This window comes from Cervus elaphus, chromosome X (assembly GCF_910594005.1).
Source record: "Cervus elaphus chromosome X, mCerEla1.1, whole genome shotgun sequence".
Classification (NCBI taxonomy): Eukaryota; Metazoa; Chordata; class Mammalia; order Artiodactyla; family Cervidae; genus Cervus; species Cervus elaphus.
The window spans coordinates 111,188,258-111,207,509 of record NC_057848.1 but is presented as its reverse complement, the minus strand read 5'-3'; the positions used below and the strand labels follow the sequence as shown (position 1 = coordinate 111,207,509).

The following is a 19,252-nucleotide window of genomic DNA, read 5'->3' as shown; positions in this document are numbered from 1 at the left end:
TGAAACTCCAATACTTTGGCCACCTCATGCGAAAAGTTGACTCATTGGAAAAGATCCTGATGCTGGGAGGGATTGGGGGCAGGAGGAGAAGGGGATGACAGAGGATGAGATGCTGGATGGCATCACCGACTCTATGGGCATGAGTTTGGGTAAACTCTGGAAGTTGGTGATGGACTGGGAGGCCTGGCATGCTGCGATTCATGTGGTTGCAAAGAACTGGACACGACTGAGCGACTGAACTGAACTGAACTGAACTCTGCATAAGTTAAATAAGCAGGGTGACAATATACAGCCTTGACATACTCCTTTCCCAATTTGAAACCAGTTCATTGTTCCATGTCTGGTTCTAACTGTTGCTTCTTGATCTGTATACAGGTTTCTCAGGAAGCAGGTAAGGTGGTCTGGTATTCCCATCTCTTTAAGAATTTTCCACAGTTTGTTGTGATCCACACACTTGAAGGCTCTGGCATAGTCAATAAAGCAGAAGTAGAAGTTTTTTTCTGGAACTCTTTTGCTTTTTCAATGATCTAACGGATGTTGGCAGTTTAATCTCTGGTTCCTCTGCCTTTTCTAAATCCAGCTCGAACATCTGGAAGTTTCAGTTCATGTACTGTTGAAGCTTCACTTAGAGAATTTTGAGCATTACTTTGGTAGCGTGTGAGATGAGTGCAATTGTGTGATAGTTTGAACATTCTTTGGCATTGCCTTTCTTTGGGATTGGAATGAAAACTGACCTTTTCCAGTCCTGTGGCCAATGCTGAGTTTTCTAAATTTGCTGGCATATTGAGTGCAGCACTTTAACAGCAGCATCTTTTAGGATTTGAAACAGCTCAAATGGAATTCCATCACCTCCACTAGCTTTGTTCATAGTGATGCTTCCTAAGGCCCACTTTACCTCGCACTTCAGGATGTCTGGCTCTAGGTGAGTGATCACACCATTGTGGTTATTTGGATCATTAAGATGTTTTTTGTATAGTTCTTCTGTATATTCTTGCCACCTTTTCTTAATATCTTCTGCTTCTGTTAGGTTCGTACCATTTCTGTCCTTTATTGTGCCCATCTTTGCATGAAATGTTCCCTTGGTATCTCTAATTTTCTTGAAAAGATCTCTAGTCATTCCCATTCTATTGTTTTTCTCTATCTCTTTGCACTGATCACTGAAGAAGTCTTTCTTATCTCTCCTTTGCTATTCTTTGGAACTCTGCATTCAAATGGGTATATCTTTCCTTTTCTCCTTTGCCTGTCACTTCTCTTTTCTCAGCTATTTGTAAGGCCTCCTCAGGCAACCATTTTGTCTTTTCCATTTCTTTTTCTTGGAGATGGTCTTGATCATTGCCTCCTGTACAATGTCACGAACCTCTGTCCATAGTTCGTCAGGCACTCTGTCTATCAGATCTAATCCCTTGAATCTATTCGTCACTTCCACTGTATAATCGTAAGGGATTTGATTTAGGTCATACCTGAATGGTCTAGTGGTTTTCCCTACTTTCTTCAATTTAAGTCTGAATTTGGCAATAAGGAGTTCATGATCTGAGCCACAGCCAGCTCCTGGTCTTGTTTTTTTTTTTTTTTTTTTTTAATTTTTTTATTAGTTGGAGGCTAATTACTTCACAACATTTCAGTGGGTTTTGTCATACATTGATATGAATCAGCCATAGATTTACACTTATTCCCCATCCCGATCCCCCCTCCCACCTCCCTCTTCACCCGACTCCTCTGGGTCTTCCCAGTGCACCAGGCCCGAGCACTTGTCTCATGCATCCCACCTGGGCTGGTGATCTGTTTCACCATAGATAGTATACATGCTGTTCTTTTGAAACATCCCACCCTCACATTCTGAAACTGGAGCCCATTATACAGAGTGAAGTAAGCCAGAAAGATAAAGAACATTACAGCATACTAACACATATATATGGAATTTAGAAAGATGGTAATGATAACCCTATATGCAAAACAGAAAAAGAGACACAGAAATACAGAACAGACTTTTGAACTCTGGTCTTGTTTTTTGCTGACCGTTTTTTGCTGAGCTTCTCCATCTTCGGCTTCAATAAAATGTTCAGAGTGGACAAATTCATAGAGACAGAAAGTAGATTGTTGGTTGCCAGGGACTAAGGGATGGCGAAAATGGGAAGTGACTGCTAACTGGTACAGTTTCCTTTGGTGTGATGAAAATATTGTGGAATTAGATGGTGGTGATGATTGCACAACCTTGTGAATATACTAAAAACCACTGAGTTATATACTTTAAAATGATGTATTTTATGCTATGTGAATTACATCTCAATTAAAAAAAAAGCAATGTTAAATGAAACCAGCCAGATGCCAAAGGTTGTATAGTGTGTAATTCCATTTATATGAAATTTCTAGAAAAGGCATATCTATAGAGACAGAAAGTAGATTAGTGGTTGCCTAGGGATAGGAGTGAGTAAGGAGACTAACAAAGGGTACAAAAGATCTTGTGGTCTGATGGAAATATTCTAGAGTCAGATAGTGGTCATAGTTGTACAACTAAATAATTTACTAAAAATCATTGAATTGTATACTCTAAATAGGTGAATTTTATGGTATGTAAGTTGCACCTCAATAAAGATATTGTTAAAAAAGAAAATATAAATAAACTAAGGCTCCTTAGAGAAATGGCAGGTCTCAGGCAGGAAATATACAAGGTAATCCCTATGCCAAAAATCAAGCAAGCTATGAAAACCTAATGACTAGTGTTGAAGGGATACAGGAGGTAACATTTTGGCAAGATATGGGACAATTTGATTGTTAAAAAGGATAATGAATGCAATCAATTGAAACTCACTGAATATATTTTTAAAAACACAGGTTCATAATGATAAAGTGAGAACAGACACATACAACTCACTGGATATCATTGAAAGTAAGTAAAGAGGGCACAAAGCCTTTATTCTAAAAACTGGCAATCAAGTCAAAGATAAAGAATTAAGTATCTTTCCTGTCCTCTCTGTACAAGTAACTCAATAGCTGTAATTGATGAGAGAAAGCTTATTTTCAGAAGAATTCCAACTAATTAATGTAGAAGATAAAATTAGAAAATCACCACCTTGAAATTCCTAGTAAAATAATTAATTCTGCTAATAATCATCAATGAATTAAATCAATAGATGAAAGGTTGATGGGAAACATCATAAAGGAGAAATCAGACTGTCACCTGCTCATTAAAAGTGGAATAGACATGAGGCTCCAGATGTGACTCAAAGTGCATCACACACTAACTCTTGTGAAATATTCTTGACAAAAAACATAGTTGAACCTGAATCAAGCCTCTAAAGCTAACTTCCATTATAGAAAAATATGGAGTGTATAGAGGAATAAAGTAAATGACAGCATAAGAAAGGTAACAGACAAATCCAAAATGTGGGATTTTCTGTAGAACAACTGACCCACTTTTTGTAACAAGTCAGTGACTTGAAAAAGTAAAATCCAGACTGCTCTAGATTAAGAGAGGCTTAAGAAATAATAACCATCTTATATACCTGAAACTTTGTATACCTTGACCAACATTTTTCCCTTTAACCCCTATCCTCTGTGGTCATGGTAAATATTCCCTAGTGTATACCTGTATCAAATCATAAAGTTGTACACCTTAAATATATGCTTTTTTTTTCTTTTTGGCAGTGCTGCCTGTCTTGTGGGCTCTTAGTTCCCTGACCAGGGATCAAACTTGGTCTCCTGCATTAGAAGCATGGAGTCCTAACCACTGGACTGCTAGAGAATTCCTTAAATATATATACTACTTTTATTTGTCAATTACACCTTGTCTTAGTCTGTTCGTCCAGGCTGCTATAACAAAATACCATATACTTTGTGTTTGTGTTCAGTTGGTCAGTCATGTCCAACTCTTTGCAACCCGCCAGGTTTGCAGTCAGTAGGATTCTGCAGGCAAGAATACTGGAATGGGTTGCCATTTCCTATTCCAATTACACCTAATCTTAGTCTATTTGTCCAGGCTGCTATAACAAAATACCATAGCTTATAAATAACATAAATTTATTTCTTATAGTTCTAGAGACAGGGAGGGAAGTCCAAGATCAAAGTGCTGGCAGATTAAGTGTCTGGTAAGATCCCCTTCTCTTCATAGACAACTCTCTTTTCTCTGTGTCCTCACAAGGTGGAGTGGGTAAGGAATTTCTCTGAAGTCTTTTTTATAAAGGCACTAATCCTATTCATGAAGGCTCTGTCCTCACAATGTAATCATATTCTAAATGCACTACCTTCTAACACCATCACAATGGGGGTTAGGTTTCAACATACAAACTTGGGGAAGGGGGTGGAACACAAACATTTAATCTATAGCAATGTCAGTAAGCAGGTAAGAATGATGATAACCAAATGTAATATGAGAACATTGTTTGGATCTTTATATGAACAAACCAACTGTTGGACAATCTTTTGAGATAACCTGAGAAATTTTATAATGAACTGGGTACTAGATACTATTAAGGAATTATTAATTTTGTAAGATAGCATAACCACAGCATAACTGTTATATAAGAAAATGTCTGTACTTTAGACATGCCTACTGAATATATATGGTGAAATAATATGATGCCTGGGGTTGGCTTTAAAAAAAATTTCAGCAAAGTTTAAAAAAGAACGAAAGGAAAAAAAAAAGAAAGGAAAGAGAAAGGAAAAAAGAGATAGCTGAAACAAGATTGGCAAAATCTTGGTAATTATTGAATGTAGTTAATGGGTACATGAAGGTTCATTATATAATTCTCTTTACTTATGAGTACATTTGAAGACATTTATTTAAAGTCACAAATCTGACCATGTAACTTCCGAGTATAAAAAAAAGCTTCAGGAGTTCTCCAAGGTCCACAGAGATAAAGCTCAAATCTATAGCATGGTCTATAAAGCCCTCCATAATGCAGGTCCCAGCCTCATCTCCTACCACTCCCTAAATTACAGTAATTAAACCTATTTCACATCCCCATGCCTTTGCACCTGTTTCCTCTGTCCTTTGTTATCACACTTTTTCCTAAAACTTTCTGGCCTGAGGAGAGCAGGCTTTCTGTGCTTTCTGACTCCAGCACAAGTCTCCATGAAGCCTTTCTTGACCTCCAATATTCAATCTACTTTGGTTTGAACCTTCTTCTCCTATCACATAATATCTGTGTTCTTATCTGTAGCCTTAGAGTCTTTGCTCAGGTTCGAACTGTACCTAGGAACTGCTGTACCAAACCCTTCCACAGATCTCACTGGACTGTTTCCCACTGAGAGAGCTCAAAAGTCACTATCCTACAGCACAACATTTAAGGAGGCACTCACTCTCAGGGTCAAGCAAGTGTAGCATCAGCACTACAGGCATTTCATTTTGCTTCACCCTAGATCTGGCCCTAGTCCCACCTCACACCTAAGTCCAAACATTAAAGTCCTTCTATCTTTTATCACTCTGGTCTCAGGTGCACTCACATATACCTCTTTAATTCCCTTCTGACAGTTGGCATATGGGAAAATGTGCCTCTCTCCATTTGTAAGTTGAAAATTTCCCCTGACTGTGGGTCCTGGTTGCCAAATACAAGGGAAGTGTTGGTGCTACATCAGTCACGGAAATGGAAATAGCTTAAATCCTTAGTGAAATTAAACATTAAACATAAGAACCAGCTTTTCAGCTGGAACCACCATCTTCCAGTAATTTGCCAAAATGACCAACACAAAGGGAAAGAGGAGGGGCACCTGCTATATGTTCTCTAGGCCTTTTAGAAAACATGGAGTTGTTCCTTTGGCCACATACATGCGAATCTACAAGAAGGGTGATATTGTAGATATCAAGGGATTGAGTACTGTTCAAAAAGGAATGCTCCACAAATATTACCATGGCAAAACTGGGAGAGTCTACAATGTTACCCAGCATGCTGTTGGCATCATTGTAAACAAACAAGGGCAAGATTCTTGCCAAGAGAATTAATGTGCGTATCGAGCATATTAAGCACTCTAAGAGCTGAGGTAGCTTCCTGAAACGTGTGAAGGAAAATGATCAGAAAAAGAAGGAAGCCAAAGAGAAAGGGACTTGGGTTCAGCTGAAGCACCAGCCTGCTCCACCCAGAGAAGCACACTTCGTGAGGACCAATGAAACCCAAACTGTTGGAGCCCATTCCCGATGAATTTATGGCCTGATGGGTGTAAAAATAAAGACCTGGACTGTACAAATGTTTCTCTTAATTGAGTAGAGGTGTTGTGTCCAAATTCAGTGGGTGATGTCTTTTCAAATTTAGTGTTTTTTCTTCCTGAAAGATGATGCTCCATTTTTTAATAAACTGCCAGATATTATTTATAAAGTAATAAATAAATAAACATAAGAACCAGTGCCATCAAATTCTAAAAACTCTTGAAAATACTCCACAGATTCCTTCAAAACACTAAGTATCTACCTATATCTTCTTCATCTAAGTGTATGCATGCTAAGTCACTTCAGTCATGTCCGACTCTTCGAGACCCTATGGACTCTAGCCCACCAGGCTCCTCTGTCCATGGGATTCCAAGCAAGAATACTGGAGTGGGTTGCCATGCCCACCAGGAAATCTTCCCCACCCAAGGATCAAACCCACGACTCTTAAGTCTCCTGCATTGGCAGGTGGGTTCTTCACTACTAGCACTGCCTTTCTCTCCAATACTCAAGTTAAACTTCAAAAACTCATCCAATTTTCATTTAATAACTAATATTACAAAAATATTTTCTATTTTTCATTGCTTATGTGTAATGCTTAATTTACCCTGTAGGCTTTTTATCTGCTACTCTGAAAACACAACCACTATTCTTAAATAGTTTCTCTGATAAAATTGTCCAAAACATCAAGTCACTAATTTTAAAAATGTTTAAAAATATAACCATAAAAGAATTAAATATTCATCCTGCCAATCATGTTCAAACTATGTTTCAGTATACCAAATAGACCTAGCCAGTCAGAGAAAATTCTTTACAAAAGATTTCCAGCTAACAGATGTAGAAAGAATGATAGAACTAGCAAAATCACCAGTTTGAAGCCTCTTATAAAATAATTGATTTAGACAATGATCATTGTGCATACATTCATGCTTAGTCGCTCAGTCATGTCTGGTTCTTTGTGACCCCATGGACTGTAGCCCACCAGGCTCCTCTGTCCATGGAATTTTCCAGGCAAGATACTGGAGTGGGTTGACATTTTCTACTCCAGATAATGATTATCACTGGATGCTAAAACTAATAGAAGACAAATAGGGAACTTTACAGTGGGGGGATCAAATGGTCACCAATCTGCAACCAGACACTAGAATAGCATGTGTGAAGGTTTTGATTCAAGAGGAAGAGAGCATGGAATTCTCAAGAATGGAAAAATGGGGTTTAGAATGACTGAGATAAAGAATTTGAGATAGAAAGTTTTGATAAAAGAAGCTGATACAGGAGCAAGATGTAGGATCTTGGAAGCTACTCAAAGAATTGTGGACTTTCTCTTACTGGGACTAGGAAGCAACTGAAGGGTCATGTTTTAGAAAGTGTTCTCTGGCTGTAGTGTGGAGAATGCTTTGGGAGTAGGAAAGTGGGGGTAGGTAGATGAATTAAGAGATAGTTGCAATAGTGGAGGTGAAAGGTGATGGTGGCCTGGACCAGAATAGGAATACGCAATAGGAAAATAGAGAGAAGTACATGGATTCAATAGATATTTAGCAAGTAGACCTAAAAGGATTTGGTGGTAGAAAAACTAGAGGGAGGACAGTATGAAGGTTTCAGACTTGGGCCCCTGAACTAACAGCAGTGCCATTCTCTGAGATAAGGAACAGAAGAGGAGGAACAAGTTTTGACAGAAAAATTAAGAACAAGCTCACTATGGGAAATGGTGAATTTGAGATGCCTAACCACATAGGCAGATGGATACACTGGGTCTAAAACTCAGAAAAGAAGTCTGAGTTGAACATACACTTGCATAAAGTGAATGTATAGTAAGCAACTGAAGCCATGGGAACAGATAAGAGAACCCCAATTTAAAAAAAAAAAGAAAACAGCAGAAGTTCCCTGATGGTCTAGTGGTTAGGATTCTGGGCTTTCACTGCCATGGCCTGGCTTCAGTTTCTAGTTGGGGAACTGAGATACCAAAAGCCATGCAGCCTGGCCAAAAAACAAAATAGAACAGCAAAGCATAACACATTCCCTGTAGCCCCATATCTTTAACCTTATTATCTATGTCAGTTCAGTCGCTCAGTCGTGTCCAACTCTGCGACCCCATGAATCGCAGCACGCCAGGCCTCCCTGTCTATCACTAACTCCCAGAGTTTACTCAAACTCATGCCCATCGAGTCGGTGATGCCATCCAGCCATCTCATCTTCTGTCGTCCCCTTCTCCTCCTGCCCCCAATCCCTCTCAGCATCAGGGTCTTTTCCAATGAGTCAACTCTTCGCATCAGGTGGCCAAAGTATTGGAGTTTCAGCTCCAACATCAGTCCTTCCAATGAACACCCATGACACCACTCCTTTAGGATGGACTGGTTGGATCTCCTTGCAGTCCAAGGGACTCTCAAGAGTCTTCTCCAACACCATAGTTCAAAACCATCAATTTTTCGGCACTCAGCTTTCTTCACAGTCCAACTCTCACATCCATACATGACCTATTATCTATGTAGTTTAAAGCAAATAAACCTCAGAAAAGGCTAAAGAAACAAAATATCATTCTTCTCCTTTCTAGGCTCCTTGCTGATAATCACCCTTCCACTTCTATGCACAGTTTTCTATCTCAGAGGACCAGGTTATAAGGCAGCTGAGTAAGTTAGGATTTTTTGCATTATTATATTTCATTCTCTTCTTTGATGGAAACTTGAAAGGTACCCTAGTCTCATTAAAAGAAAACTTAGAAGCTCTGTCTTAAGGTAGGTTAATTCTCTTAGAAGCATGCTTTCAGATAGCTGCTTTTATTCATTATATTTAATTTTAAGACAATGACCTTTCCCCATCCTTATTTGCAATTCTGAGAGCACCTTACAGAATAAGGCATATTTCCTCCTTTTTAATAAGATGTGTAAGTACTTGTTGTCAAATTTAGCAGATTAAAGTAGAAGGGTACATTATTAGGAGGTTTTGACAGTCAGATTTTTGAAGCTTGAACTAGATGACCCTTAAAGTTCTTAGATTCAATAAAGATTCTATGATTAAAGTAGAATAGTCTTGGCTCCCTGAAACATTTTCCCTTGCCTCTGTCACCAAGGATGACACAGAACGAGCCAGACCAGGTCAGTTTTCACGCAAAAATAAGTTTGGACTATGTGAAAGGCCTCTATTTTACAAGAAATAAGCCTTCTTATGACCTTGAAGCACTGACCCTATGAAAACACCTAGAAATTGGACCTACTTTGTGTACTGTGACAGGTCTGTTAGCTCAGATCCTATATACAACAGTAACTGAAGGTAGATGAACAGCAGTAACCCTTATTTGACAGACTGATTTCAACAAGGGAGAAAAGTCTCCAGTCAGGCTGAAAAGAGTTGAGCTGCAAATTGCCCTTCTTGATATTTTTAAATAGTTAGTTGTATGACCACACCAACAGCATACTAAGCAAATCTGCAGATGATAGATGGAAAGAAATCTAATACAACCAGACGATATTTAGGATTCAAAATAAGCTTGACAAGCAGGAAAAATAGGCTAAATTTAACAAGGTCAAGAGAAAGAGATCAACTTAAAGAGTGCATCTTGAGTCCTAAAACACAACTGTGCAAGTACCAAATGGATGAACACACAGCAGAGTTAGTCTTAGGAATTTCAACTACCTCAACATAAGTCAACAGAGTGATTGATGTGATTATCAAAAAGAAAAAGAAAAAAAAAAGGCAAAAGCTAAATAAATCTTGGCCTGCATGAGTAGTAGCATAGGATCTAAAACAAAAAGTCATTGACTCCCTCCTCTGTAGTGAACAGAACATTGCTAGAAATAGTACATTTCATTCTAGATGCCAGTCTTCAAAGACAGATATTAGTGAACTGAAGTAAGAGCAGAACAGAATAACCAGAATGATGAGTGGATCTTAAAACTCTGTCATGAGAGAAAAGGGAACCCTCTTACACTGTTGGTGGGAATGCAAACTAGTACAGCCGTTATGGAGAACAGTGTGGAGATTTCTTAAAAAACTGGAAATAGAACTGCCATATGACCCAGCAATCCCACTTCTGGGCATACACACTGAGGAAACCAGATCTGAAAGAGACACGTGCACCCCAATGTTCATCGCAGCACTGTTTATAATAGCCAGGACATGGAAGCAACCTAGATGCCCATCAGCAGATGAATGGATAAGGAAGCTGTGGGACATATACACCATGGAATATTACTCAGCCATTAAAAAGAATTCATTTGAATCAGTTCTAATGAGATGGATGAAACTGGAGCCCATTATACAGAATGAAGTAAGCCAGAAAGATAAAGACCAATACAGTATACTAACACATATATATGGAATTTAGAAAGATGGTAACGATAACCCTATTTGCAAAACAGAAAAAGAGACACAGATGTACAGAGCAGAATTTTGGACTCTGTGGGAGAAGGCAAGGGTGGGATGTTTCGAGAGAACAGCATCAAAACATGTATATTATCTATAGTGAAACAGATCACCAGCCCAGGTTGGATGCATGAGACAAGTGCTTGGGCCTGGTGCAGTGGGAAGACCCAGAGGAATCGGGTGGAGAGGGAGGTGGGAGGTGGGATCGGGATGGGGAATACATGTAAATCCATGGCTGATTCATGCCAATGTATGGCAAAAACCACTACAATATTGTAAAGTAATTAGCCTCAAACTAATAAAAATAAATGGAGGAAAAAAAAACTCTGTCATGAGAATAGTGGCAGTAAAGGAATTGCAGAGGTTTAGCACAAAGACAAGACTTAGTAGAGGAAACCAATGACCACTGTTTTCAAATGTAAATGTCATCAAGTACCAAAGCTGCGCAACAATAGAAAAGACTGTCTCTGGAGCATATCCTCAAATAATGAAGTGTTCAAGCACAGACCTAGACAATCACTTTATGGGAATATTGAGAGAGATTCAAAAGCCTGGGATAATTCCTAAGTCCCTCTGCTAAAAAAGCCAAAAGCCATGATACTCCAGTAGTAATAAATATACCTAGTACAAGATCTTGGTTTCTAAATATCATTCCTCATTTAAGAGAACCAAAGCTCCTGGAGAAATAGCTGGTCCCAGGGCGATAGCAGGTATATGATAAGCAAGTATATGATAAGCTTGAAATGCATATATGTCATATAGCAAGTATATGATAAGCTTGAAATAGTCTTATTGTCCCAGAAAGTAAGGAAGTGCTAAATATTGATGGGGATATGTAAATGGACACAGATATCAGCTTGAAAGGGCTCCTACTGCCCAAGTCTGGGCCAATTTAAGTATAAAACTGAATAATGACAGTAAAACATTACTGTTGTTGTTCAGTCACTAAGTTGTGTCTGACTTTTTGCAACCCCAAGGCCTCCCTGTTCCACACATTATAACCCATGTTATAAAACATTGTAACTCATGCAAAAAATAAGAACCCATGTACCCATACTGATAATCAATCTATCAATACATGGGGTAAAAGGAAAGCTCTTTGTTTCAGCAGAATGCCAACTAATGTGGAAATAAAGATATATTTAGAAAACCACTATTTTCCAAACTACATAGTAATGAGTAATTCAGGCAAGAATTATCAGTGAATGTTAAAAACTATTGGGTGAAAATTTGATGAGGAACAAGACATTTATACAGTCTCAAATTATCCTCTCACAAATTGTATATTGATTACAAAGGAAAAAACAGTAAATTTACAGTGGAGAAGCCTGGCAGACTTCACTTTACCAAATAGCCAAACTTAGCATCAGTGATCATGGGACAGGCAAACATCATGTGCTTCCTGTTGTAATGTATTGAGAGCAAATCACTTCTGCAATATTCCTATTAAAAATGCATAACCTGAAGTTAATCATTAGGAAGCATCAGACAAACCCAAACTAAGGGACATTCTACAAAATAACTGGCCTGGACTCTTCAAAAATGGCAACACAATGAAAGAAAAAAAGACAGGAACCATTTCAGATTAAAGAATAATAAAGTGACATGACAAATGAATTCAATAAATAATATTGGCTTGTAGTCTGGACTGGGGGAAAATTGCTATTGAGGATGTTACTGAGACAAGAAGTAAAATCTGAATATAGATAGTACTGCATTAATATCAATGCTAGTTTTTCTGACTTTGATCATTATGCTGTGATTTTGTAAGAGAATGTCTCAGCTCTTAAAAAAGGCATGCTTAAGGATTTAGGAGAATAGGAAATTTATGTCTGAAAATTACTCAAGTGATTCAAAAAATTACAGAGAGATGATGGTAGAATAAGAAAGCAAATGTGGCAACATGTCAAAAATTTATGAATCTGGGCAGACAGTATATGGAAATGCTTTGTGCTATTCTTCCAACTTTTAAGTTTGAAATTACTTCAAAGTGATGTTTGTTTTTAAGTTTTAAATGATATTTTAAAAGGGGAAAACTACACCAAATGTTCACTAAAGATCTATTAAGACTAATAGCAGGAGCCAAATTCCAAAACCAAAGCTTTTAGCAAAAGAAATAATAACCTTTTTTAAAAATTGAAATATAGTTCATTTACAATATTGTATTTAATGTTTCAGTTCATCAGTCACTCAGTCGTGTCTGACTCTGCGACATGAATCGCAGCACACCAGGCCTCCCTGTCCATCACCAACTCCCGGAATTTACTCAAACTCATGTCCATCAAGTCAGTGATGCCATCCATCATCTCATCCTCTGTCATCCCCTTCTCCTCCTGCCCCCAATTCCTCCCAGAATCAGGATCTTTTCCAATGAGTCAACTCTTCGCATGAGGTGGCCAAAGTATTGGAGTTTCAGCTTCAGCATCAGTCCTACCAATAAACACCCAGGACTGATCTCCTTTAGGATGGACTGGTTGGATCTCCTTGCAGTCCAAGGGACTCTCAAGAGTCTTCTCCAACACCACTGTTCAAAAGCATCAATTTTTCGGCACTCAGCTTTCTTTATAGTCCAACTCTCACATCCATACATGACCACTGGAAAAACCATAGCCTTGACTAGACGGACGTTTGTTGGCAAAGTAATGTCTCTGCTTTTATTTTTTTTCCATTTATTTTTATTAGTTGGAGGCTAATTACTTTACAATATTGTAGTGTATCTCTGCTTTTTAATATGCTATCTAGTTTGGTCATAACTTTCCTTCCAAGGAGTAAGCGTCTTTTAATTTCATGGCTGCAGTCACCATCTGCAGTGATTTTGGAGCCCAAAAAAATAAAGTCTGACATTGTTTCCACTGTTTCCCCATCTATTTGCCATGAAGTGATGGGACCAGATGCCATGATCTTAGTTTTCTGAATGTTGAGCTTTAAGCCAACTTTTTCACTCTCCTCTTTCACTTTCATCAAGAGGCTCTTTAGTTCTTCTTCACTCTCTGCCATAAGGGTGGTATCATCTGCATATCTGAGGTTATTGATATTTCTCCCAGCAGTCTTGAGTCCAGCTTCTGCTTCTTCCAGCCCAGTGTTTCTCATGATGTACTCTGTATACAAGTTAAATAATCAGGGTGACAATATACAGCCTTGACGTACTCCTTTTCCTATTTGGAACCAGTCTGTTGGTCCATGTCCAGTTCTAACTGTTGCCTCCTGACCTGCATACAGGTTTCTCAGGAGGCAGGTCAGGTGGTCTGGTATTCCCATCTCTTTCAGGATTTTCCACAGTTTATTGTGATCCACACAGTCAAAAGCTTTGGCATAGTCAATAAAGCAGAAATAGATGTTTTTCTGGAAATCTCTTGCTTTTTCGATGATCCATCGGATGTTGGCAATTTGATCTCTGGTTCCTCTGCCTTTTCTAAAACCAGCTTGAACATCTGGAAGTTCACAGTTCATGTATTGCTGAAGCCTGGCTTGGAGAATTTTGAGCATTACTTCACTAGCGTGTGAGATGAGTGCAATTATGCGGTAGTTTGAGCATTCTTTGGGATTGCCTTTCTTAGTGATTGGAATGAAAACTGACCTTTTCCAGTCCTGTGGCCACTGCTGAGTTTTCCAACTTTGCTGGCATATCGAGTGCAGCACTTTCATAGCATCATCTTTCAGGATTTGAAATAGCTCAACTGGAATTCCATCACCTCCAGCAGCTTTGCATAGCAATTCAAAATTTTTACAGATTATGCTCCATTTATAGTGAATATAAAATTGGTTATATTCTCTGTGCTGTACAATATGTCCATATGGCTTGTTTATTTTATATATAGTAGTTTGTATCTTTAATTCCGTAGCCCTCTCTTTCCCTTTCCCCTTCTGTCTCCCCACTGGTAACCACTAGATCTCTATATCTGTGAGTCTATTTTTGTTTCATTATATTCATTAATTTGTTTTGTTTTTAAGGTCTCACATATAACTGATAACATACAGTATTTGTCTTTCTATCTCTGATTTACTGAGCATAGTAGCCTTCTTTTACATGTAGCTGTCCAGTTTTCACAGCACCATTTACTGAAGAGATTGCTTTTTTGCCCCAGTGCAATCTCAAAAATGACAGACTGATCTCGGTTTGTTTCCAAGGCAAACTATTATATATCACAATAATCCAAGTCTATGTTCCAACCACTAATGCCAAAGAATCTGAAGTTGAATGGTTCTGTGAAGACCTAAAAAACCTTTTAGAACTAACACCAAAAAATGGAAGTCCTTTTCATCATAGGGGACTGGAATGCAAAAGTAGGAAGACAAGAGATAACTGGAGTAACAGGCAAGTTTGGCCTTGGAGTACAGAATGAAGCAGGGCAAAGGCTAACAGAATTCTCCCAAAATAACACACTGGTCATAGCAAACACCCTGTTCCAGCAACACAAGAGATGACTCTACATATGGACATCACCAGATGGTCAACATAAACTCAGACTAATTATATTCTTTGCAGCCAAAGATGGAGAAGCTCTATACAGTCAGCAAAAACAAGACCAGGAGGTGACTGTGGCTCAGATTATCAGCTCCTTACTGAAAAATTCAGACTTAAATTGAAGAAAGGAGGGAAAACCACTGTGCTATTCAGGTATGACCTAAATAAAATCCCTTACGACTATACAGTGGAAGTGACAAATAGATTCAAGGGATTAGATCTGATAGACAGAGTGCCTGAAGAACTATGGATGGAGGTTTGTAACACTGTACAGAAAGTAGTAATCAAAACCATCCCCAAGAAAAAGAAATGCAAAAAGACAAAATGATTGTCTGAGGTGGTCTTACAAATAGCTGAGAAAAGAAGAGAATCTAAAGGCAAAGGAGAAAAGGAAAGATATACCCATCTGAATATAGAGTTCTAAAGAATAGCAAGGAGAGATAAGAAATCCTTCCTATGTGAATAATGCAAAGAAATAGAGGAAAACAATAGAATGGGAAAGACTAGAGATCTCTTCAAGAAAACTGGAGATACCGAGGGAACATTTCATGCAAAGATGGGCACAATAAAGGACAGAAACGGTATGGACCTAACAGAAGTGGAAGATATTAAGAAGAGGTGGCAAGAATTCACAGATGAACTACACAAAAAAAGATCTTAATGACCCAGATAACCATGATTGTGTTATCACTACCAGACATCCTGGAGTGTGAGGTAAAGTGGGCCTTAGGAAGCATCACTATGAACAAAGCTAGTGGAGGTGATGGAATACCAGATGAGCTATTTCAAATCCTAAAAGATGCTGCTATGAAAGTGCTGCACTCAATATGCCAGCAAATTTGGAAAACTCAGCAGTGACCTTGGAGTACAAAATGAAGATGGCAAAGGTTAACAGAGCCCAGTGATTTTTTGGGCTCCAAAATCACTGCAGGTGGTGACTGCAGCCATGAAATTAAAAGATGCTTGCTCCTTGGAAGAAAAGCTATGACAATACTAGACAGCATATTAAAAAGCAGAGACATTACTTTGCTGACAAAGGTTCATCTAGTCAAAGCTATGGTTTTTCCAGTAGTTATGTATGGATGTGAGAGTTGGACTAAAGAAAGCTGAGTACCGAAGAATTGATGCTTTTGAACTGTGGTGTTGGAGAAGACTCTTGAGAGTCCCTTGGACTGCAAGGAGACCAAACCAATCCATCCTATAGGAAATCAGTCCTGAATATTCATTGGAAGGACTGATACTGAAGCTGAAACTCCAGTACTTTGGCCACCTGATGTGAAGAAGTGACTCATTAGAAAAGATCATGATGCTGGGAAAGATTGAAGGCAGGAGGAGAAGGGGACAACAAAGGATAAGATGGTTGAGTGGCATCATTGACTCGATGGACATGAGTTTGAGCAAGCTCCAGGAGTTGGTGATGGACAGGGAAGCCTGGCATGCTGCAGTCCATGGGGTCGTAAAGAGTCAGAAATGACTAAGTGACTAAACTGAACAGCCGTGGCTAGAGGACTGGAAAAGGTCAGTTTTCATTCCAATCCCAAAGAAGGGCAATGCCAAAGAATGTTCTAACTACTGCACAATTGAACTCATTTCACATGCTAACAACGTAATTCTCAAAATTCTTCAAGCTAGGCTTCAACAGTATGTGAACCGAGAACTTCCAGATGTACAAGCTGAATTTAGAAAAGGCAAGGAACTGGAGATCAAATTGCCAACATCCACTGGATCATAGAAAAAGCTAGAGAATTCCAGAAAAACATCTACTTCTGCTTCATTAGCTACGCTAAAGCCTTTGACTGTGTGGATCACAACAAACTGTGTGGAAAACTCTTAAAGAAATGGGACTACCCGACCAGCTTACCTGCTTCCTGAGAAACCTGTATGCAGGTCAAGAAGCAACAGTTAGAACCGGACATGGAACAACCGACTGGTTCCAAATTGGGAAAGGAGTACATCAAGGTTGTATATTGTCACCCTGTTTATTTAACTTATATACAGAGTACATCATGCAAAATGCCGGGCTGGATGAAGCACAAGCTGGAATCAAGATTGCTGGGAGAAACATCAATAATCTCAGATATGTAGATGACAACACTCTTAGGGCAGGAAGCAAAGAGGAACTAAAAAGCCTCTTATGAAGGTGAAAGAGGAGAGTGAAAAAGCTGGCTTAAAACTCAACATTCAAAAAACTATGATCATGGCATCCAGTTCCATCACTTCACGGCAAATAGATGGGGAAACAATGGAAACAGTGACTGACTTTATTTTCTTGGGCTCCAAAATCACTGCGGATGGTGACTGCAGCCATGAAATTAAAAAGATGCTTGCTCCTTGGAAGAAAAGCTATGACAAACCTAGACAGCATATTAAAAAGCAGAGACATTACTTTGCTAACAAAAGTCCATATAGTCAAAGCTATGATTTTCCAAGTAGTCATGTATGGATGTGAGGGTTGGACTATAAAGAAGGTTGAGTGCCAAAGAATTAATGCTTTTGAACTGTGAGGTTGAAAAAAAAAATGAACTGTGAGGTTGGAAAAGACTCTTGAGACTCTCCTCTCTCAAGGAGATCCAACCAGTCAATCCTAAAGGAAATCAATCCTGAATATTCATTGGTAGGACTGATGCTGAAGCTGAAGCTCCAATACTTTGACACCTGATGTGAAGAACTGACTCATTGGAAAAGACCCTGATGCTGGGAAAGATTGAAGGAAGGAGGAGAAGGGGACAACAGGATAAGATGATTAGATGGCATCACCAACTCGATGGACGTGAGTTTGAGCAAGCTCCGGGAGATAGTGAAGGACAGGGAAGACTTGGAGTGCTGCAGTTCATGGATTTGCAAAGAGTCGGACATGACTGAGTGACTGAACAACAAGAACAATATTTTTGCTTACCTTGTTGTAGATTAATTGACCATAAATGTATGAGTTTATTTCTGGGCTCTCTATTCTGTTCCATTGATCTAAGTGTCTATTTTTGTGGCAAGAAATCAGTGAGCATACTTCTGGCTCTGTTCTTTTACTCAAGATTGCTTTGGCTATTGGGGGTCTTTACTGATTTCCATCTAAGTTTTAGGATTATTTGTTTTAGTTTTGTGCAAAATGTCATGAGTATTCTAATAGCAATTGCATTAAATCTGTAGATTGCCTTGGGCAGTATGGTCATTTTTATTTATTTATTTATTATTTTTATTTATTTATTTTTTTAGTATGGTCATTTTAAAAAATACTTTTATTTATTTATTCTATTTTTGGTTGTGCTGGGTCTTCATTACTGTGCAGGCTTTTCTCCAGGTGTGGTGAGCAGGGGGGGCTACTCTCTAGTTGTGTGAGGGCTTCTCATTGCAATGGCTTCTCTTGTTGCAGAGCAGGGACTCTAGGGTGCACAGGTTTCAGTAGTTGCAGCATGTGGGCTCAGTAGTTGCAGCTCCCAAGCTCTAGAGTACTCAATAGTTGTGGCTGATAGGCTTAGTGGCTCCACAGCATATGGGATCTTCCTGGACCAGGGATCGAACCCATGCCTTCTGCATTGTCAAGAGGATTCTTTACGACTGAGCCATGGAAGCCCGGTATGACCATTTTAACAATGTTAATACTTCCAGACCATGAACACGGGATATCTTTCCATTTCTTTGCATCATTTTCAACTCTCTTCATCAGTATTTTATAGTTTTCAGAGAATAGGTCTTTCAGTTCCTCTAAGTTTACTCCTAGATGTTTTATTATTTTTGATGCAATTTTAAGTAGGACTGTTTTCTTGCTTTCTCTTGCTGATAGTTCATTACAAATGTATATAAAAACAACAGGTTTCTGTCTACTTATCTTGTATCCTGCAACTTTACTGAATTCATTGATTAGTTCTAATAGTTTTCTGATGGAGACTTTAGGGTCTTCTATATTTAGTATCATATCATCTGTAAATAGTGAGTTTTACTTCTTCCCTTCCAATTTAGATTCACTTTATCTCTTTGTCTTGTCTGATTGCTGTGGCTAGGGCTTCCAATGCTATGGTAAATATATGTAGTGAGAGTAGGCATCCTTATCTTGTTCCTGATTTAAGAGAAAATGCTTTCAGCTTTTCATTATTGAGTATGGTGCTAGCTGTGGGTTTGTCATATATGGCCTTTATCATGTTGAGATTTGTTCCCTCTATTTCCACTTTGATGAGAGTTTTTATTATGAATGAATGTTGAATTTTGTCAAATGTTTTTTCTGCATCTAATGAGATGAGCATGTGATTTTTATCCTTCCTTTTGTTAATGAGGTATATTACATTGATTTGCAAATGTTG

General features: G+C 38.6%; 1 protein-coding gene and 1 pseudogene across 2 annotated transcripts in view; one reads left to right on the top strand and one right to left on the bottom strand.

Moving 5' to 3' along the window:
- SNX12 (sorting nexin 12) overlaps positions 1 to 19,252 on the bottom strand; it is an 86,119-nt gene that overhangs the window by 23,706 nt on the left and 43,161 nt on the right. The window lies entirely within an intron of this gene.
- On the top strand, positions 5,675 to 6,192 carry LOC122689417 (annotated as a pseudogene).